This window comes from Pelobates fuscus, chromosome 2 (genome assembly GCF_036172605.1).
Source record: "Pelobates fuscus isolate aPelFus1 chromosome 2, aPelFus1.pri, whole genome shotgun sequence".
NCBI classification, from domain to species: Eukaryota; Metazoa; Chordata; class Amphibia; order Anura; family Pelobatidae; genus Pelobates; species Pelobates fuscus.
In genome coordinates, this window is record NC_086318.1 from 113,851,527 (window position 1) to 113,875,450 (window position 23,924).

The window sequence follows — 23,924 nt, forward strand, 5'->3', positions numbered from 1 at the left end:
GACTTATAAACCGGTCTAAGTAAAAAACCTACACCTACAAGTGGAGCGCTAAACAAATTTTGTATATGTGGAATAAACTTACCACAGGTAACTTGATTAAAAGTAAAGGAATGAAAGACAAAAGATACAATATAGTGCAGATGGTACTTAGAAAAGAACACAGTATATAATATTGCAGTCAGGACACTCACATTTAAAGGAGCCTGTGTGTGAATACTGGCTCCGTAATCAAGCTGGTGTGCTTTTATGGCAGCACCACACCTCCGATTCGTTGTGGAGTGGTTCTCATAAAGAAAACATAAAAGAAACAAACCGATGTGTAGTCTGTTGAGACTGGAGGTGAGAATGTAAACAAGAAACAAATGGGGTGCTCACCTTGTTCTGAGTCTAGTAATCCTGACTCTGAGGTGTGCAGGTACTGTGCCAATTTTAGTGGGTGTAGCAGTACTTACCCTCTCCAGGGGCCGGCCGGGGTCTCTCTTTTCGCCGCGCGCGGTCCTGCTCCTGCACGAGCCGCACACGGCTCATCCGACGACGAGATCAGGAAGGTGGGCAGTGACCGCGAGAAGCGGTCACGTGTCCCGCCTGACACTAAGAGCGCGCCGCGAGTCTCGGGCGCGCTCTTAAAGGGACAGTGGGAGACAAAATTAGAATCAGTCTCCCATTGGCCCCTGTCATGCCACGTTCCCCATACACTCACGTTTTGGGGGCATGGATATGACAGGGGCCAATCAAAGTGAACACTAGGGTATTTATACTCACCTGTTTCCTTTGTACCTTGCCCTATCGTAGTTTCTGTTCAGTTCCCTTTAGTGCTTGGATCGTTCAGTTGGTTTTTTGGTGCTTGACCTTGGCTTTGTTCCTGACTCCGTTCTCTCTTTATCCTTGCTTGTCTATCCGCCGGTTTGCTCTCCTGTGTACCAGTCCCTGGCTTGTTCTACTGTACGCTGTCTCTCCGTTCCCTTGACCTCGGCTTGTTCTGGACTCTGTCTTTTCTTGTACTCGTCTAAGTCCGGCCATTCTAAGGTCCGGTAAGACGAATCCTGTTTTCTTGTCTCTTGACTATCTGGACTATTCCTGCGTGTTGGGGTATATTACCGTGACAGTGGGGATGGCTGGAGGCTCCAAAAGATTCCTGGAGGCTCCAAAAGGACGTGGATAAAATTACTTTGATAAAATAAAATTAAAGTAAAATATGTATTTGAATGTATACAATGATATGATACAATAATTTAAAAAGGCCTTAGATAGATAGCCAATACGCGTTTCACTCTCAAAGAGCTTCTTCAGCCAGCTGTAATTGTGGTCCTCAGAATCTTAAATTTTTAAATCACTTGTAGTCCTTCCCCTTTAATTATCTTGATTGGTATATGTCCAATGACAGTGCTTCAAAGGTCTCTATTAATAACCTTAATGGTATACATATGGGGAGTGTGATGTGTTATTGGCCGAATTTCAGCACTATTTTTTCTTTACTATATAATTGGTGAACAGTGTTGGTTGGCCGAAGTGATCGGGCCGACCGAGATGGTTTGCGGAAGTGACGTCACGGACCTCCGCGAACTTCACCTGGCCTCCATCTCTAGGTAGCTCCAAACTCATCCGCAGTGTCCCTAATGTAGTGCACATGCATGTACCCTGGAGGGGTCCTGTCCGGCGGGGAGGTCCAGACAGAGGGGAAGACAGTGCATGTGAGCACTGATTTGTCCCGTCCCCTGGATACACAACCCCGTCGTTAGACCCTCCCCTCCCTCCAAAGCAACTCGGGGAATAAGACACCATATTAGTGTAAGGAAATGGTATGGGCAAATATAGTGTGTATAAGGAAAGGGGCAGAAAACTATAAACAACAGAAAAATAAATATAAAAAATGGGGAAATATAAAGAAAAATAACTATACACAATTAATATCAATATATTTAAATCATGTGTATATTATATACATACTATTTATCTAGCTAATGCATGTTAAGTGAATGTATACTAGTAATATAGCTAATGGATTAGAGTGAATGGGTGCTTATAGAAATATATGCCAGACAAGAAGGATGATATTATGAATTTGTAAAAATAAAATATGTTTGTAGTGGAGCAGTGTGAAGGGTTAAAACAATCCAGAGAAAAAAATAATGTAAATATAGGGACTGCCTAAAATGTATTATTTAATAGGCGTGGTATGGTGGAAATAGGGTTTAATATAAAAAAAAGTTTATAAAAAATATATATATTATGGAGTGACAAGTTATCACTCAATAATATATATATTTTTTATAAACTTTTTTTTATATTAAACCCTATTTCCACCAAACCACACCTATTAAACAATACATTTGAGGCAGTTCCTATATTTATATTATAAAAAAAGTTTATAAAAAATATATATATTATTTAGTGACAAGTTGATTGATGTTAGAGGACAGCCAATTAATGGTGATTTTGTCACTAACACTTGACCAATAAAGGCACACAGAGTCATTGAGGTGGAATAGTATATAAAACACACTGTCAGGGCTTGACTTGCATTCATGTGACCAGACTAGTTGTGATAGCACAAAAGACTGAGAGACATAAATTACATTACATTTATTGTACTTTACTTGTTGCAAACGTGGAGAGACACATTGCTTTTAAGTGTTCCAGGGAGAGAGAGAGAGTGAGTTTTGCCTTTTTTTCCCTTCTCCTTTTTGTTTCTTTTTTTTGAATGCCTAAAACGAATGACATGCCAAACTGCCGAATGCCCGAAATGAATGCCTGAATGCTGCATTCTCGAATATCCAAACCAAATGCCATTCTACAGTTCCAAAGTGCCGAACCGAATGCCATTGGTCCGAAGCAGACACATTTTTTTACTTACCCGAATTTCCAAACAATTTTTTTTTGCCCATGAACATCCCTAATAGGATGTTCAATGCCTCTTCTATATTTGCAGGTGTTGTTACCATATTTATGGTTCTTATGTCTATATATGGACATGCCAGAAAATATACGTTTTTGGGAAACTAACATATACAAACCTAGAGGGAGTCATGGGCCTATCCTTGGTTTTCTCTCCTCTGGTAGCACTTTTACATTTAGGGTTGCCCAAAATGGGATTTAAAGATAGCTATATAATAACAAATGTTTTGGCAGCAAAAAAAGGTATTGTAAGATTCTGGAGACGAGTGAGATCCCAACTCGGGAAATGTAAAAAAATCTAATTTCCTATCAACTGGAGATGGAGATTGAGTTCTTGCCTATAACCAAACATGGATGGACAAAATGGAATAATTATATCCAAGGAGATTGACATGTAGACAATGTTTGGTCTGGCTGATAGTATCCTCATTTTAGCCCTTAAATACCCTATATAAATGAGGGAAATCCCTGAATAAATATGAATTAATCAATTTGAGCTACCATTGTGCATATCCTGGGTATACCCCCACCTCTCTCTTCCTCAGGATCTCGCCTTATATATGTTGTCTTTCTTATACGGGCAGTTTTGGATGTATTGTATTACCACCAAACAGCTTTTTACTTCTGTTTTTTTATTTATCAGCTCACTTAATAACAGCGAGCTGGAGGGATCATTTTTATAATGTTCCTCCACTGTGTGGATAGCACTGAAAAATAATGATCCGACAAGACAATCATAGAAAGTTGTAAACACAATATTTTATGCTGTTTTTTTGTACTGTTCTCATTACTGTTTATTCATGAAGCATCAATATATTTTTCTACGCAATAATACAGGCGTTCTGAGATTTGAGTCCCAGACAAAGATGCATATCTAAGACAGCCTGCAGTGAAATCCTCATAGCATTTGTGTTGTCTTAAAAAGCAATGTGTTTCAGGCACTTGCTGTACAAATATTGCATTTCTGCTTGCAATGGGGGGTTTACAGAGCTTTTACATTTATGCGCGATAGAATTTAGATACTGACCACTGGCTGCTCTCATCATTTCTTAACAAATTGCTAACTTATGTACAAATACTTCAATTCCCAAGATAAGTTGCAACTTAAAGGACCACTATCAGGCCCGGACTGGCCATCGGGCATACCGGGCAAATGCCCGGTGGGCCGCGATGGCCGTGGGGCCGAGGCCGGCAGGGGAGATCACAGGATCTCCCCTGCCAGTATCTGCAGGGCCAGCGCTACCCGAGCGCCGGCCCTGCTGTGTGCTTCCATGGGCCGGTGGGGAGATCAAAGATCTCCCTCACCGGCCCAGAGACACTGACAGGCGGCCGCTGGCAGGAGAGGGAGTGCGGGAGGGAGGCAGGCGAGAGGACCGGCGGAGCTCTAGCCAGCAGCTCCGCCGGGTCCTCTCGCGAGGTCTGAGCGTTGCCGCGGTTACCGCGGCAACGCTCAGATCTCGCGAGAGTGAACTATAGCCTTCAGGCTAAAGTTCACTCTCACCACTGGACCACCAGGGAAGGAAGCTGCACAGCACCCCCCCCCACCCCCAGCCCCAGGCAGAACGGATCCCCCTCTCCCCACAGGCAGAACAGCTCCCCCCCTCCTTCCAGGCTAAAAGGTAAGAAGGGAGGAGGGGGGGATATAACTTTTTTTTTTTTTTTTTATTAATAAAAAATATATATTTAAATGTAAATAAAATATACATTCACACTCACACACACAGCACACAGACACACACAGCACCCTCAAACACACACAGCACCCTCAAACACACACAGCACCCTCAGACACACACAGCACCCAGACACACACAGCACCCCCAGACACACACACAGCACCCCCAGACACACACACAGCACCCCCAGGCACACACACAGCACCCCCAGACACAAACACAGCACCCTCAGACACAAACACAGCACCCCCAGACACACACAGCACCCCCAGACACACACAGCACCCCCAGGCACACACACAGCACCAGCACCCCCAGACACACACAGCACCCCCAGACACACACAGCACCCCCAGACACACACAGCACCCTCAGACACACACAGCACCCCCAGGCACAAACACAGCACCCCCAGACACACACACAGCACCCCCAGACACACACACAGCACCCCCAGACACACACACATCACCCTCAGACACACACACAGCACCCTCAGACACACACACAGCACCCTCAGACACACACACACAGCACCCTCAGACACACACACATAGCACCCCTAGACACACACAGCACCCCCAGACACACACAGCACCCCCAGACACACACAGCACCCTCACACACACACAGCACCCTCAGACACACACAGCACCCTCAGACACACACAGCACCCACACACACACAGCACCCTCAGACACACACAGCACCCTCAGACACACACAGCACCCAAACACACACACACAGCACCCAAACACACACAGCACCCTCAGACACACACAGCACCCTCGCTCACACATATACAGCACACTCCCACACACACACACACACACACACATATATATATATATATATGTATATATATATATATATATATATATATAAATAAAATAACCCTCAGTGAGTTAACAGACAGAAAATTAGAAACCTAGAATGTGACGGCACATAAAAACACCCTCACACACAGCACCCCTCTTACATACACACACACTGCGCCCCTCACGCATACAATATGTCCAAATATATATATATATATATATATATATATATATATATATACACACACACTAAAGCACCCCTCACACTGCACCACTACACACATTACCCTCCAGATACACGCTAGATCCCTTACCTTATATGCACTCTTAATCCTCTACACACACACACATACACACTCTGGGTCCTTTACACAGTAGATCTCCTACACACACACTACATTCCTTGTCAGCAAACACATACAACATTCTCTAAACACACCCTCTCTGCAACCCCTACACACACTACGTCACCTATACACACACACTTCAACCCATATGCACACACTCGCCACATCCCCTATAACACTATGCTCCCTATACACACACTCTCTACAGCCCCTAGCCACACATATTACACCACAAACACAAATGAAATTGACCTATTTACACAATACCACACCACACTCTACACACACGCAATCCCACAAGCAGGCTCCATACACATGCACCATACACTTTTCTGGCCATTTTGTCCTCTGGTATCCCACTTGTGGAGACACCAGAGACAATTTAAAAGCAAACTCAGCGCAAGCATGTTATTAAATTTGCTTGCGCTGCGCAGAACAAATTCAGGGCCTTTTTCTAATGCCAGAGCTCTTCAGCGGGGCTCTGCGCATTGAACTAACATGCTCACTTTGAGAGGGGCTGTGCTTGTCATTAGTGATGACAAAACACACCCTCTCTGGCCCCGCCCCCTTCTTAGGGGGCCGCTCTGATTGAAAAATGCCCGGGCCTAAATTTTTTCCCAGTCCGGCCCTGACCACTATAGTGCCAGGAAAACAAACTTGTTTTCCTGGCACTATATAGTCCTTAGGTCTCCCCCACCCTCAGGGCCACCCTCCCGCTGGGCTAAAGAGGTTACAACCCCTTCAGCCACTTACCTTAATCCAGCACTGAGTTCCCTCTGTGCTGGTGACCTCTTCTCCCCTTCCGACGTCAGCTCCCGAGTGGAGCCGAATGCGCATGCGTGGACAGAGCCGTGCGCGCATTCAAACCGCTCATAGGAAAGCATTACTCAATGCTTTCCTATGGATGTTCTGCGTGCTCAATGCGATTTTCCCATTGAACGTCGTGGAAGCACCTTTAGCGGCTGTCAGGAAGACAGCCACTAGAGGCTGGATTGACCCTGCAATGTAAACATTACAGCTGCAGGGTTAAAACCTGGGGGACCTGGCACCCAGAGTCCTTCATTGAGCTGAAGTGGTCTGGGTGACTACAGTGGTCCTTTAAAGAAATAAAAATGGTTTAAAGACTCTCGTGGACCCCTCAAGAAGCTCTTTCTAAATTCTTACTAATGTCAAGTTGACGTATGTAGAAGGTGTAGGTTCAATGTATCTGACTGATCTCCTGAGGTTCTGAGAAGATTTGTGTTTTAAAGTGACTTTCGAGTTCCTTTTGTTTTTCTTTCCTCTATTTTTCCTCACATTTATGTTCTAATGCAGGTAGAGTTTTAACTTGTAGTTATGTTTTTTTGCCTTAGTTAAAAAAAATGCTGTACATAGGTTATTGGATGATGCATAGCACTGTTTCTGTAACCAGAACTTTACATGAAGAAAGCAACGGGATGTGTGAACTTTCAGTCTGACTGCGAATGGACCTCCATTTAATATTTATAATTTCTTCCTTTATTAGACTTCACAATAATAGAATACCAAGCTTTGCCTCATCTCTCAACAACACATCTTTCACCTATTGAAAATACTCCAAAATAATAATAATAATAATAATAATAATTATTATTATTATTATAATAATACATAGTGGATGCCATAAAACTAATAAAATATCAAGTATTTTTACAGAACAGACCTGTCACCTGCACAATGAAAGTAATCTCAAACCATTTCGTATAGATCTTCCATAAAGCTGTTGGAGTTTTGGTTCAGAAGTATCTTAGCTATCAAATACGTATTTAGATTCTGGATGTTTGAAGCATGGAATGTTCCGATCTGAATGTTTATCAATACAACATGGAACTAGAGCAGACTAGACTGTACGACTGAATGAAAGAGCATCAGCCTTTTTGAATATACCATAAAATATAATCTGAAAGGTGGCCAAGCTGCACATTAGCATAAAGTGATTAAAAACAAACAAAAACAAACAAAACGCTACGGTAAACTTGCATATTCAAAGACAGATCAGGGCAGATTCAATCTGAAAAAGGTCTAGTGAGATGAAAGAAATTTCTATGACAGGGAAGGAAAGCAAAGTTAGCGTTAAAAAAATCCATTTCATGTTCAGGAAAAAAAGCAAGTAAGTGCCATTTTATATGATAATTTTTACGTCTTATTTTGTTTGATGGATTTCTGTACCACCTGAGGATATTTTCTTCTAATTATATTATGCATTCTTTAAGTAGAGTATTTCTATTTTCTTAGTCTGAAATCTTTTCTTTTTTTTGTTAAATTTAGCTCTGTGGAAAACAGAATAGGTGATTGGCACATAGCAAACAATATAGCGTATATAACAAGAATGGCCATAGTTTTGTTTACTGCGGGCTGAAAACTGTACCGAAAAAAAGCAAAAATATATCACAACTCCATATACATAGTGCTCCTTTATTTAACCAATGCAAAAGGGCAATGTTTCCATCTACTGTGAGTCTTTCTCAAGCATTGACGATTCTTTGTTGTTTTTCCTTTGGCAGCAATATAGAAGAGCTATGTAAAAATTGGAAGTACTGTATTTCTGTTTTGCTTGGAGAAAGCACGGATTCTTCCAAGTATCGATTAGTGTCTTAGTATAATTATATTTTTTGAGAAAACAAGTAATGGTGTTGCAGCAGACATACTTACGTATGCATTCCAGAATTGACATGAAGGTTTTAAATGTAAATATATATTGAATGTAGAACGAGTCCATGGTGAACGATCAATACATTTATGCAAATTTGAAGTATCTCCGTTTTTATTATTCCCTGCGTATTTGTAGTTTTTGTGTTTTCATTGATGGGATGTTGACCTGATTGTTTTATTTTAAAAAAAATGTGAACTAATGGGTGATTCTTACACTAGCGTATTTGCAGTAACAGGGTTATTAAATAAAGTGAGAATTCAAAATTTTAAAATTTAAATTTAAAGTCAAAAAAGCAGAATTGGAAAATTTGTCTACCTCATTTAGTCTTCCAATTCAGCTACTTTCACCTTAAATTTGAAATTCACTTTGCATTCACTTTGAATTCCCACTTTAGTAAATCCTATTAGATTCAACCAGATGTTGGCTGGCTTAGAGAAACTTTTATCGTGTGTGTGTGTGTGTGACAATGGTTGCCTATTGTCATTAATTATGCAATGAATGCTGTAAGTTTATATACATAGGTACCCTCCTCCACATTGTATTTTAGAGAGAGTTAACGTAAATTGACACTCCACTGCCCAAATATCGAATAAATAAAAATCACTGTTCAGCAGTTATACCCCAAATGAAAACGTGCATGCCCTTAGTTATGCATTTTTTTCATGGGTGGTATATATAAAAACAGCTTGCAAAACCTGCAGTTGTCTTGTCTGCTGACTTTGCAAATCCTCCCCTTCTAATTCCGCCCATACGTTCTGTGGCTGGCCAATCACAAACTTCCTAATGCAGCTCGATGAGAAGTTTTTGCAAGGCAGGTACTCTGAGTAATTGCTGCCACTTGATATTAGCTCAACTGAGGTAAACAACCAGGAAGTAACATGACCTGTTGTCTGTTTGCCTACCAGGGTGTGTAACCAGGTTAATACATAAAAGTGTCAATTTCTATTCAAAACTACACTTTTTGCAAACTGAAAAAGAGGACACATTTTTCACATATAAAGCTTTTCATCAAGCTAAAGTGCTTAGCGGCCTTTCCCTTTTAAGATATATATGAATGTGGAAAAACCTGGCACGACGAGACTTCAAAATCTCATGCAATTCATAGATGCTGATAAATATAATGTTGTTCCAAAGTTGGGGATTCTCCCTGACAGGAATATTCATACATGGTGATTGTGAATGGATTGTGTCTGTAAAATATAGCTGATAGTGTAAAGGTCTTCAGGAAACTTAACAAGAACAGTCACAATGATGACTATCACTGCGAGGAAAAGTGGACGAACAAAAAAAAGACTACAAATGATAGATTCAGTTCACCTGTTGGCATATAACGTAACGGCAAAAGGAAAATAGATATAATAGTGTAAGTAAGAGACACTCTAAGTCTAGGATATATACTGATGTGTAAAAAAACAAATAAAGAAAAACCCCACAAAGAAATACATAGAAATGATTGGCAGACACAACGTGTTTGTATCTTTGTTCTATCATATCTGATACACAAGAAGAGTTATAACCAACCATTGTGTGCGTAATGGGAAAGCAAAGTCTGAAATTTGAATAATGCAAAAGTCAAGGCAAGCATACATGGCAGATGCTTCTTTGATTTTCTACTCTCTGTGTAATACTCCACTCCCGGGATTGATCGGTAGACCAAAACAGAGGTCCAGGAGCAGGTAAACAAAAAACAAAAAACAGAAAATCTGACTAATGAATAAGATGAGGGGCTTTCATCGTGAAAGCCAACAAAATGCATTTTTGTTACAACAATTTCACGAAAGGTTAGCCTGACCTTCACATTGATGACATTGTGTGAATGAAAACAGTAATACAGGTCACTTCATTATTTTATACATATCCGCCCTAATGTGTGACTGTTATTAACCTAAAGGATTAGTTGACTTTTCTTAATATTTTTACATTACCACTCTGTATATTATTGGGATACGTTAATAATTCCATTTGCTTTTGTTAGTGGAAACATGTTGCAACGTAAAATGCAATCTCAGAGTTGCACAAAAAAGGTTATGTCATATAATCCTGAATACAAAATTATTCTATTTGAATAAAAATGTAACTACAAAAATCTATTAAATAAATGGGAGAGATTAAAACATACTGCACCCGTACTGCATTATTGGCGGTATTACACTAATGGCAGCCTATTCACATCTCTGGTCAATAGCACATAAATGGCTAAATTATGTATATGCTAATTTGTGACAAAAGCAATCATTTATAGAACCGTTTTTTATGCAGAGAAAACATTAAACATTACATGTCACTGGTTTTATGTGCTGTTTGGCCCTAAAATTGGTGAGCAGATCCAATTTTTCATGTGTAGTGCGTATGTGTAATTATTTATGCATTGTGTGTGCAACTGTGCGATCTTACCGTATGTGGCCGTGCTGTGCGTAAATAATCTGAACATCTGCTGATGTTGAAGTTTTCTGTATCTATAGTAGGTATTTTGTTATTATGCCATAATTTACAATGCCATTGAGCATCTATAAATTGTTAATTATCTGAATTTAAGTCTCCAATTAAACGCCTGCTTTTGCAAAGGTGTTTATTTTTCTTTGTGTCATTTTGGTTTTGCCAAAGTAGAATTGGCTTTTTATATTGCAGTTATGGGCTTGGTTTTTATCCAGTGCAATGCTTTTGGGTACCTAGAAATGATGTAATTTGGACAAATGCAAAGAATGAAAATTAAAGATAATATTACTGAGCAAAATTGCAATGTCCCATAATATATGCTTGTCTTCCAACAGCATGTATTATATAACTGGTTTGTTTGCTGAATATTATGAGAGAATTATGCATACAATTTTTTTTTTTATTCCTTGGCTCTGTTTGCCTTTTTGACAATCTTCAATCTGTGTTTCATTGTCTTTATTCAACTGGAATTATTAAAGCTGCACTGACAACCCTCTGAAAAAATGTGCGTATTTCACAAAAGGTACAATCTGAAATGCTCTTAAAGACTGTGTTGGAATTCCATTGAAATAACAATGCAGTCAAAAGTTATTAGAAGACAAAGTAGGGACTACTGGTAAATCTTTTGTTTGACAAAACTTGACAAAAGGCAGAGACACCACTGTCGTGTTTTGTAATTTCCCTCAGCCGTCACTAGCTAGCCATTAGTGTTGTACTCTAGCACATGTTGTGGGATCTTGGCGGATGAAGTACCAAGAGCTAAAGACTGAAGATGACAGCACTCGCGGATGACAGCATTAGGTAAGTATAACACACCTGAACTGTACCTCCGACCTGGCCACAGCACGGCAAGTGTCTATGTCACCATTGAGGGTCTTCGCAAAATACGCAAATACCACAAAAGGTGAAAGAGCTGGTTTAAGGATTTCAGTGATCTGAACTCTGATAAATCTAATGGTGACTATTCCATACTGTTTATCATGCTGCCTTGGATACCATTGATTGCCTACTCCTTCTTGATTTGTCATAAGTATTGTGTTACAGCTTTTTTCTGGTTCACGTCATACCTTTCCAGTCTTTTTACCTCTGCCTCCTTTCCTGATAACTCACCATGTCTGTCTGCTCTCCATCTTTCTCCAAGTACCACCACCTATATGCAGATACTACTCAGATCTCCCTCTCCTCTCCTGGCCTTTCACACTCTTTTATATCGAACACTACCAGCTGTCTTTCTAAAATCTATCCATGGATATCCTACAGCTACCTTAAATGTAACCTCATACTCCACCCCTAACCGGCGTCACCATTACCTATACTCCCATTTACTAGTTGATAACATAACTATATTTTCAATTAAGCAAAACACAGGTCCACAAGGTCATATATGCCAGTCCTCTCAGTTCTGTCTTAGAAATATTGCTTTACTATTTATTTTTCCAACTCAAGATACCAAAGAAATTCCAATTAATTCTCAACTTTTTTTTTTGCTACTGCAACCTCACCCTTATTGGAATAGCTGACAAAGTTTAACTCAATTCCACTAAGCAAAATGCTGTGGGTCTGGTCATATTACACACATTTATTATTCTGCTTCTTCTTATTCTTCTTCTGAGTCACTGTGCAGGTCATCCACTGACTTCCCTTCTAATCTCTTGAATGCAATTTAAATTAACTGGATTTACTTTGCCATTTCTTACATTTCTCTCATTATTAAGTAGTACCCATCATGCACCTTCATTTATCTTATGGCTGTGGGCCGTCTGCCTCTTTTTAATATTCTCTCTCCTGCTGACACACAACTTTTCCCAAGCTTCCCATCATATATGGACTTCTCTACAACATGACCTTTAACTTTCCCCCTCGCTCACAAATGTCAAATACGACCTTAAAACTATTTTGTTAAACATTCTTATCAATCATTCTACAGTTATAAATACACAAAACTTAATGAATTCTATCTAAATGTAACACATTTCTATATATTTTTTGTCAATTACATGCATTGGACAATTGTTTTGTCTTAACTCTCCATTCAGTCTCAGCTTGTAAGGTTTGGGCTAGGGCTTCCAAACCAATTGTATCAGGTTTCTTGTCTCTCAAACTGCAATTACCATGTTTACCTGTTGTACCTGTTCTTAGGATTCAGTTGGAGTACTTACTGTTGCTGGTCACATTTAATATTCAGTCCTCTATAGTCTCAATGGTACCGTAGAGGAACTACGTAAACGTCTTGTCTTGCCTCACTTCCTGTCTTATTTTACTATGCAGCAGTTTTGCCTTTGAGATGTAATGTAAGTTTGTTTCTTGTTTTATTAAATGAATCTGTTACTTTTTAAGTAAACCACCGACTATGGATTATTAGTTATTGTTATTACCTTCATATGTGTGCCTTGCTCTTACTGTTACATGCGGCTGCTGCTGTGCTAAAGCAACTTTGCTTCATTTCAGCAATGTCCACTTTTTATTCAGTGCTATACTTAGAGACAACTAAAGTACAATGTCCTTGGAAAATATTAATAGTTTGTAATATTAAATGGTAGTCAGAATTTACCAGTATTCAATAAAATCTTTAGCGTCATGCTAACTCTGAGATCTTGTTTCAAATATAAATGTATTCAGATTACTATTTTTCCTCCTCTCGTTTATTCAATATCTATGTCTACAACTACAAAGTTTACAACTATAACATTTAACTTTGCTCTGTAAAAAAACTTGAAAAAACCTATAAAAGACAAGAAGAAATCAAATCTGCAGCTGACAAAAAAAAAGAGAGGAAAATAAAGACTGGGGAAGAAAATGTGGAAATAACACAATGGGGAATACACAAATACACAAAAAGGATATCATGGCACTAAAAAAGTGCACAGACGAGCTACAAAATTGATAAAAGGAATGGAGCATTTTAGTTACGAAGAAAGGTTAGTAAATGTAAATCTGTTTAGTTTGGAAAAACGGCGCCTCAGAGGGGATTTGATAACTTTATACAAATATATTCGGGGCCAGTACAAACCATTATCTGGAAATCTATTCATAAACAGGGCTATACATAGGACACAAGGTCACACATTTACGCTGGAAGAAAGGAGACTTCCTCTAAGGCAAAGAAAAGTTTTTTTTTATAGTAAGATCAATAAGGATATGGAATTCTCTGCCTGAAGAGGTGATTTTATCAGAGTCCATACAGATGTTTAAGCAGCAATTGGATAAATACTTGCAAAAACATAACATACAGGGATATAATTTCCAATTAGTGGGGAAATAGCTGCTTGATCCAAGGAAACATCTGATTGCCATTTTGGGGTCAAGAAGGAATTGTTTTCTAGTTTGTTGCAAAATTGAAAACACGTCAGACTAGGTTTTTTGCCTTCTTTTGGATTAACAGCAAAAACATATGTGAGGAAGGCTGAACTTGATGGACGCAAGTCTCTTTTTAACTATGTAACTATGTAATCTAAATAAAGAATCTAACAAAATGTATTTTAGTACAATAGTTGACTTTTTATTTAGTTCTTAAAGTCATCAAAGGCCAATTACAGTCATGTCTCTAGAATTTACACATTTTTGTAGAACACATTGTACAATTATATTCCTGACGTACATTTTGATTCAATGGTTTACAAGAAATGCTTTTTAATATAGTTTATTTTTTATCAAGCTCTGTGTATTCTGTCTAAGTAATTGCTTGTTGGAAATGTGATGTTGTTAATAAAGTTTTTGTCTTTTCATTCATGATCTGCCAAGGTAACACAGTGGCTGTATTTGAACACGGGATGCTTAAAGGGACACTCTGAGCACCAAAACGGTTTTGACCTTGCTTGCTTAAATCTTTATAGTTTTTGCACAAAAAAAATTAATGTTTTGAATGAAGCTGCACCATAAGCCTTCCTCTTCAGTAGTGATGTCGCGAACACAAAATTTTCGGTTCGCGAACGGCGGACTCGAACGTCCGCAAACGGTATATGATATATGATATGGATATGGATTGACACCTGACATATGACATATTGACACCTTGACATATGGATTGACACCTGTCCTCAGAGACCCTGATACACACTGACACAGAGCAGAATAGGGACTGTTCCCCCTACATAGGGTCACTTGGCAGATATGGATTGATATCTGTCCTCAGGGACCCTGATACACACTGACACAGAGCAGAATAGGGACTGTTCCTCCTACATAGGGTCACTTGGCAGATATGGATTGACACCTATCCTAATGATCCCTGATACACACTGACACAGAGCAGAATAGGGACTGTTCCCCCTACATAGGGTCACTTGGCAGATATGGATTGACACCTGTCCTCAGGGACCCTGATACACACTGACACAGAGCAGAATAGGGACTGTTCCTCCTACATAGGGTCACTTGGCAGATATGGATTGACACCTATCCTAATGATCCCTGATACACACTGACACAGAGCAGAATAGGGACTGTTCCTCCTACATAGGGTCACCATTTTTTAGCCCAAGGCAGCTCATCTCATCAGGCCTTTTTTAGTCGTATGTATCGCCCACTGTCAGTCCCTTCGGGATCCATCCCTTATTCATCTTAATAAAGGTGAGGTTATCTAGACTTTTTTGACCTAGGCGACTTCTCTTCTCAGTGACAATACCTCCTGCTGCACTGAAGGTCCTTTCTGACAGGACACATTAGAAGCGGGGCAGGCCAGAAGTTCTATCGCAAATTGGGATAGCTCAGGCCACAGGTCAAGCCTGCACACCCAGTAGTCAAGGGGTTCATCGCTCCTCAGAGTGTCGATATCTGCAGTTAAGGCGAGGTAGTCTGCTACCTGTCGGTCGAGTCGTTCTCTGAGGGTGGATCCCGAAGGGCTGTGGTGATGCGCAGGACTTAAAAAGCTCCGCATGTCCTCCATCAACAACATGTCTTTAAAGCGTCCTGTCCTTGCCGGCGTGGTTGTGGGAGGAGGAGGATGACTTTCACCTCTTCCCCTGTTAGATTCCCGTTGTGCTGTGACATCACCCTTATACACTGTGTAAAGCATACTTTTTAATTTATTTTGCAAATGCTGCATCCTTTCCGACTTGTTGTAATTTGGTAACATTTCCGCCACTTTCTGCTTATACCGGGGGTCTAGTAGCATGGACACCCATTACAGGTCGTTCTCCTTCAGCCTTTTTATACGAGGGTCCCTCAACAGGCACAAGAGCATGAAAGACCCCATTTGCACAAGGTTGGATGCCGAGCTACTCATTTCCCGTTCCTCCTCCTCAGTGATCTCAATGAAGGTATGTTCTTCGCCCCAGCCACGTACAACACCACGGGTACCAGATAGGTGACAACGAGCACCCTGGGATGCCTGTTGTGGTTGGTCTTCCTCCTCCTCCTCAAAGCCACATTCCTCCCCTGACTCCTCTTCCTCACAATCCTCTTCCAGCGTTGCCGCAGGTCCAGCAAGCGATGCTGATAAGGCTGTTTCTGGTAGTGATGGTGACCACAACTCTTCCTCTTCCTCTTCACGCTCATCTATGGCCTGATCCAGCACTCTTCGCAGGGCACACTCCAGGAAGAAAACAAATGGTATAATGTTGCTGATGGTGCCTTCGGTGCGACTGACTAGGTTTGTCACCTCCTCAAAAGGACGCATGAGCCTACAGGCCTTGCGCATGAGCGACCAGTAACGTGGCAAAAAAATTCCCAGCTCCCCAGAGGCTGTCCTACAAATATTCATTAACGGCTTTTTCTTGTTGGAGCAGGCGGTCGAACATTAGGAGTGTTGAATTCCAACGTGTCGGGCTGTCGCAAATCAAGCACCTCACTGGCATGTTGTTTCGCCGCTGGATATCTGCATAGTGCGCCATGGCCGTGTAGAAACGCCTGAAATGGCCACACACCTTCCTGGCCTGCTTCAGGACGTCCTGTAAGCCTGTGTACTTATGCACAAAGCGTTGTACGATCAGATTACACACATGTGCCATGCACGGCACATGTGTCAACTTGCCCAATTTCAATGCCGCCAACAAATTTGTTCCGTTGTCACAAACCGATATCCAGAGTCAGCCACTTTTCCACCTGTGCGTTCAGGGCGGACAGGAGTGCTTGTCTGGTGTGACTCTCTGCTTTCAAGCAAGTCAAACCTGGGGAGCCGGGGGGGTGCCGTTGATGTGAAGCAAGACGCAGCAGCAGAAGAGGACTCAGCCGAGGAGATTATGGAAGAGGATGGAGTAGGAGGAGTAGAGGAAGTGGCAGCAGGCCTGCCTGCAAGTCGTGGCGGTGTCACCAACTCCTCTGCAGAGCCACGCATTCCATGCTTGGCAGCCGTCAGCAGATTTACCCAATGTGCACTGTAGGTAATATACCTGCCCTGACCATGCTTTGCAGACCAGGTATCAGTGGTCAGATGGACCCTTTTCCCAACACTGTGTGCCAGACATTTCATTACTTCCTTTTGCACAATCGAGTACAGGTTGGGGATTGCCTTTTGTGCAAATAAATTTAGTCCGGGTACCTTCCACTGCGGTATCCCAATAGCCACACATTTTTGAACGCCTCAGACTCCACCAGCTTGTATGGTAAAAGCTGGCGGGCAAATAGTTCAGACAAGCCAGCTGTCAGATGCTGGGCAAGGGGATGACTTTCTGACATTGGCTTCTTACGCTCAAACATGTCCTTGACAGACACCTGACTGTGGGCAGATGAGCGGGAACTGCTCAAGGCGAGAGACGGAGTGGCGGATGGTTGAGAGGGGGCAAGGAGGACAGCAGTGGTTGATGTGGATGAAGATGCTGGACCAGGAGGAGGATGGCGGCTTTGAGTTTGTGTGCTGCTTGTACTCATGTGTTGATCCCATAGGCGTTTGTGATGTGCGATCATGTGCCTACGCAAAGCAGTTGTACCTAGGTGGGTGTTGGACTTCCTACGACTCAGTTTCTTTTGGCACAGGTTGCAAATGGCATCGCTGTTGTCAGAGGCAGACACACAAAAAAAAGCCACACTGCTGAGCACTGCAATGACGGCATTCTGGTGGTGGACACAGCATGCGTTGATTGGCGTGCTGTCGGCTGACCCCGGGTGCCGATGCATGCTGTCTGACTGTGCCACTAGCTCCTTGCAACGACCTCCCCCTGCTTCCAACTCGTCTCTTCCTCCTCCTCTCTGTCTCCCCATCTGAACTTTCGCCCTGTTCTTCTTCTTGCCCAGCGGGCACCCACGTGACATCCATGGACGCATCGTCATCATCAACCACTTCACTTGTATCTGACAACTCAGCAAAGGAAGCAGCAGCGGGTACAACATCATCATCACACCGTACGTCCATGTGTGTAATGCTGCCTGCCTGAGACATATCCCTGTTATCTACATCCTCTGGCAATAATGGTTGCGCATCACTCATTTCTTCAAACGGATGTGTAAATAACTCCTCTGACATACCAAGTGAAGCGGCTGTGGTGCTAGTGTTGGTGGTGGCGGCAGGCAGGTGAGTGGTATCTTGAGAGGTGCCCGAAGCTAAGCTGGAGGAGGATGGTGCGTCAAGGGTCCGAGCGGAAGCTGTAGAAGATTGGGTGTCCTGTGTTAGCCAGTAAACTATGTCTTCAGAACTTTTCAAGTTCAGGGTACGTGGCCTCTGAAAACTGGGCATTATTCTAGGGCAAAAGGGAATCACAGCACCACGACCATGATGGCCCCTGCAGGGTGGCCTGCCTCTGCCTGTCATTTTTTTTGGATTAGTGGTACTATGCGTGCAAGCTACTGTGAGACCAGATATGAGTGGCAATGTGCACTGGCAGAACTTGGGAGAGTACACGCCGTAGGCCTGACACCCGCTTGAAGACAACTAAATGCTATTCAATCTTTAACAGTGGAAAAAGTTTTTGGGTTTTAAATGCACGTTATAGTGACACCAGATATGAGTGGCAATGTGCACTTGCAGAGGTTGGCAGAGTACACGCTGAAGGCCTGACACCCGCTTGAAGGACACTGACTGCTATTAGCTTACAGTGAAAAACTTTTTTTCTTTTTAAAGGCACGCTATTGTGACACCAGATATGAGTGGCAAAGTGCACTTGCAGAGGTTGGCAGAGTACACGCTGAAGGCCTGACACCCGCTTTAAGGACACTGACTGCTCTTAGCTTACAGTGAAAAACGTTTTTCTTTTTAAAGGCACGCTATTTTGACACCAGATATGAGTGGCAAAGTACACTGGCAGAGGTTGGCAGAGTACACGCTGAAGGCCTGACACCCAGACGCTTGCAGACAACTAACTGCTATTAGCTTACAGTGAAAAACTTTTTTCTTTTTAAAGGCACGCTATTGTGACACCAGATATGAGTGGCAAAGTACACTGGCAGAGGTTGGCAGAGTACACGCTGAAGGCCTGACACCCAGACGCTTGCAGACAACTAACTGCTATTCAATCTATTACAGTGAAAAAATTTTTTTGTTTTTAAATGCAAGCTTAAGCTATTGTGACACCAGATATGAGTGGTGGCACTGGGCAAGTGGGCACAGTATCCACTGTGAGCCTGAGACAGAAGCTGGCAGGCAGGCAACTGCAATTACATTACACAAAAAAAAAAAAAAAAAAAAGCAAACTGATGTTCTAGCCCTAGAAAGGGCTTTTTGGGGTGCTGTCCTTACAGCAGAGATCAGATGAGTCCTTCAGGACTGTAGTGGACACTGAATACACTAGCCTAGCTATCAATTTCCCTACCAAATGAGCAGCAGCTATACTTTCCCTCCTCTATCTAAGAATGCAGCTTCAGAATAAATCTAAAATGGATGCTGTACAGGAGGTGGGAGGGTCTGGAAGGGAGGGTCTGCTGCTAATTTGCTGGCATGTGTCTGCTGACCGTGAGGCACAGGGTCAAAGTTTACTCAATGATGACGCATAGGGGGCGGATCGAACCGCGCATGTGTTCGCCCACCGTGGCGCCAGCGAACAGTTCGGTACATCACTACTCTTCAGCCACACCTCCTCACTCCAGAAAAAAAGACTGCCTTGTGAAATGTTCTCTCTGTAATGGCAAAAGATGAGCAAAACCCAGCTTTAGAACTGAGCGGGGACCCACCGAAGGGCAGGCTATTTCAGCTGCTGCTCGTTCTCAGTATTCTCTTGCGACCCATTTTTTTTTGCTCGCCTTGTGAAATGTGTTCACATAGATCAGCCACTGATAGTACTGAAGTAACTGAAAAACAAAACAATCTGCATTAGAAGTAGAGGACACCCAGGGAGACCTATAGTAAGGATATTTCTACCTGTTTATAGTTTCTCTGACTGTATACAGCAGCTGTGAATTAAAAGCAGCTCACTTAGTACTGTTCGGGGTGAGCTATGCATAAAAAAACTATGATTAAAAAAAAAAACTCTTTCTGGCATGAGGGGGTGTGAATAAGGAGGCAGACTTAGCGTGCAGCATTCTGCAAAACATTTTATTTTTGTGAAAAAACCCTGTTAAGATTTGAGTATGCAATCTAAGATAGCATTTTCATGAGGCTTACACCTATCAAATGCAATAATGTTGTACTGGTGCTGGGAGTGTCCCTTTAACCATCCTGTACTCCAATGCAACCACTGTGTCACTCAATTAAATCAGATCATCAATTAAAATACAAAAATCAAATGCTTTAAACTTGTATTTGAAACCAGTGTGTCCCTTTAAAATATATCTATTGTCACATATACCTGCTCTCCCCGCTGCTCCAGTCTAAAACTTCATAGCCATCTTTTGCACTTGTAGACTTTCATGGATGCGGGATTGATGTTTGATGGATAAGGCACGCAGCATGTATAGCATCTGGTATTACTTCCCAGACTGGCTGTGCATGCAGCTCTAGTCTAGACACAATACAGATGCCTATCAGTATTCTAATATAGACAACTAATTAATAGGAGCTAGGCATATTCAAAGCTAAAAAATCTCAGTTATTTTCAGAACAAGGAGTTTACTCTGACATCACTTGGGTGCTATTTTGTTCTTCTCTGGTCCTGCTTATTGCATTAATCTCTTTCTTGCGTGCTCATTTGGGTATATTCTATATTTCACAAATGCAATATGAAAATTAATATAAAACTAACATAAGGTCATTAGACTATCTTTAATTATTCAACTATTTACAAAATTGCAAAAACATTTCCTAATTCCATGTGCCTGATTAAACCCACCCTCGACATGCTCCGACAATTGCTGTCTTCTAGGTTGGATGAAATTGATAACTACCACGTTTAAATTAGAAACGTAAAGTGTAAAAAAAATAAGAATTGAAATTTACAAGCAAGGAAAATAACAGTACCCGTAGCCTAAAAGAGGGATAAGTCTGGTAAACTGTGTGGTGCAGGTTTGAATTGTTTGCAAATGTTACAATTTGCTCCTATTTTGGCAACCTGTTTTAATGATATACTCAACTGTATTGAAAAAGGAGGCCACAGATCCCAAGTTCTTGTGAAAAGTGGTTGTTATGGTGAAGATATCTTCCTGTTAATTCTAGTTTCCTCAGTTTCAAGTTTTTTGAACAGAAATACAAAAAGATAAGTTCTGCGCTCACTCCCATCACTCCTGGGTGGCAGCAACGACTGCAGTACACATCAGCCCCAATACATACAGTAAAAACCAAAGAAAAAGTTACCTGTGCTCTCTTTCATCCCTATGTATATTTAAACAAATGGAGGTCATTTAGTTACTCCAATGGCCATTGGAGGGAATGCCTGCCTGCCAACGCCAAGGCAGACCCCCCTAATCGGGTCCTACACTGACCTTTCACCTTGCTTCCTTGAGCTTCTGACAAAGATATCTCTAATGAGATAGAGAGGGGTATTTTTTATATACACCCCTATATACTTATTAACCCTTAATAGGAACACATGGGTTGGGCGGCAGCATTGTAACAAGGCTGTGTGATACAAATATTGAATACAAATACAAAAAGATAAGTCCTGCGCTCACTCCCATCACTCCTGGGCGGCAGCAACGACCACAGTACACATCAACCCCAATACATACAGTAAAAAACAAAGAAAAAGTTACCTGCGCTCTCTCCTAAATCCCTATGTATATTTAAACAAATGGAGGGATTTTTTTGCTTTGGTTTTCCTTACAAGCTTGATGAAGGGACCTATGACCCACAATTTGGCTAGAAACAGTAAAAAGTGACATTCGATTTCAGGTAGACGAACAAGCATCTGGTAACATAATTATTGGTTATTTGTGGACACTGCTTTAAGTGCATTTTAGGCACTTATGGTTATGAGTACCTCTTAAATCATTCATCACTTGTCATTACATTTACAGGTTTACACTATGGAGGAATCCCTACACCCTTTGCACTTATACTACTTATGATCCATTACACATGTCACTTTCACAGATCTCTATTCAATGCTTGACGTCTGATGCATTATAAAATATGGATCTAGAATTCACTGAGTTATTATTATATTCTTCTTCCAACTTAATATATTATAAATTATGGATGTAGTATACATTGAATGCTTTAAAGTACTTTGTGGTTTAACACTACACATAGATGTGTGCTGCCTCCCTTTTATCATGAAAGTCTTTTTTTTTAAATCAATCAATCAAAATAAATTACAATAAAATAAATAATAAATAAAGTGTGCATACCGTATTATAATGTGTTAATGGCACATGAAAAAAAAAACTACAGTCATGAAGTTGATCTTGATTAGGGTATAGTACAGATAGAGTGCAGCATTTATTCAAGCTAGTGTAACACAGCAATGCTTACAATACAATACAATATAAAATATAATATAGGGTTATATAATGTATTATGTTGTTTATTTCTGAGACTTCCAGAAGTTAAGTATGTTGGTTGTAATATGTGACCTCATTGATTTATATAAGATTTGCTCCAGGCGCAGATTACTTAAACTGTAAATACAAAGTTAAAAAAACAATTAGGAAAAAAAAAGTAGTTGGATAATTTCAAGCACCTCTCGCCTAGCTAAATACCTCCATATAGTAATAATCCCAAGAAATGAAGATAATCTGGAGTTGGTACGTAAACATCCCGGGCACCTGATTTTGGGGGTTATTTATGATATAAAAACATGCCACCTTTATTGCAAATCAACTGCATCGAAGCCAAGAATTTAACTGCTGTTCAACAAATTAAAATCTACTTTCTTCTGAGGTTTATGACTTGAATTCACATTCGTGAATGAAGCGTTGTAATTAAATCTAAAGCAGAGGGAAGCAGATGATAGATGTGCCCCATTTCTCCGGCATAATGAAAAGTCACTGCAATTTTTCCTTGTACTTTCGACAGACTGCAAATTTATCATCTCATCACAGAACATATTCAAGAAAGAAAGAAAAAAAAGCAATTTTACCAGACACTTTTTGTGACAGATTTCATCAATTGAACCCCTATGAATATATTTTTAATTAACAAATATTGCGTTTTTCTGTTTGTTTGTTTTTTCAAATAGATTTCAGAGTATTTTCCCGGGACTCAGATGTGCATGAACAGAACTTGTCTTCATGAGCCAGTTTCTCTATTATTATATAACCGTAGAACTGGTATAACTGGGTTATTGTAGTCTTATACAGTGCAATATAAAGCCAAGTCTAAAAAATCGAATGAATAAAAAAAAATATATATATTTTGTTTGCGTAATGGGATTTTCAGTTTACCAGAGTTGCTACTGAATGTAAAACCACATTCGCATCTAAACTTTGTGACACATTGTGCCCAGCAGGTCAGCTTGTTCAAAGACAGTGTGATGTTGCCTTGTGCCTCTGCACTGTGTTCTGTCTAACATTGGTAGGTTCTGCAGATATGCAGAAAAGGTTGATAGAATACCAAAGTTGGAGTGTAACTGTAGATATTATCAATCAACAAAATGATGTCCAAAGTGGGAATTACTGGCACAATTCACAATTCATTGTATTCTAAGTCCAGCACCTAATTTTCAGGCATAAGTATAGTTTGGAGGAAAGACGAGACGGGGGATATGACAGAAACATTTAAATATATAAAGTCAATCAACATAGTAAAGGAGGAGACTATATTTAAAAGAAGGAAAACAACCACAACAAGAGGACATAGTCTTAAAGTAGAGGGGCAAAGATTTAAGAATAATATCAGTAT

At 40.9% G+C, this 23,924-nt stretch overlaps 1 protein-coding gene across 1 annotated transcript in view; it reads left to right on the top strand.

Annotated features, from left to right (window-relative positions):
• The window catches only part of SCHIP1 (schwannomin interacting protein 1), a 431,576-nt gene that overhangs the window by 10,899 nt on the left and 396,753 nt on the right, over positions 1–23,924 (top strand). The gene's annotated exons all lie outside the window — the stretch shown is intronic.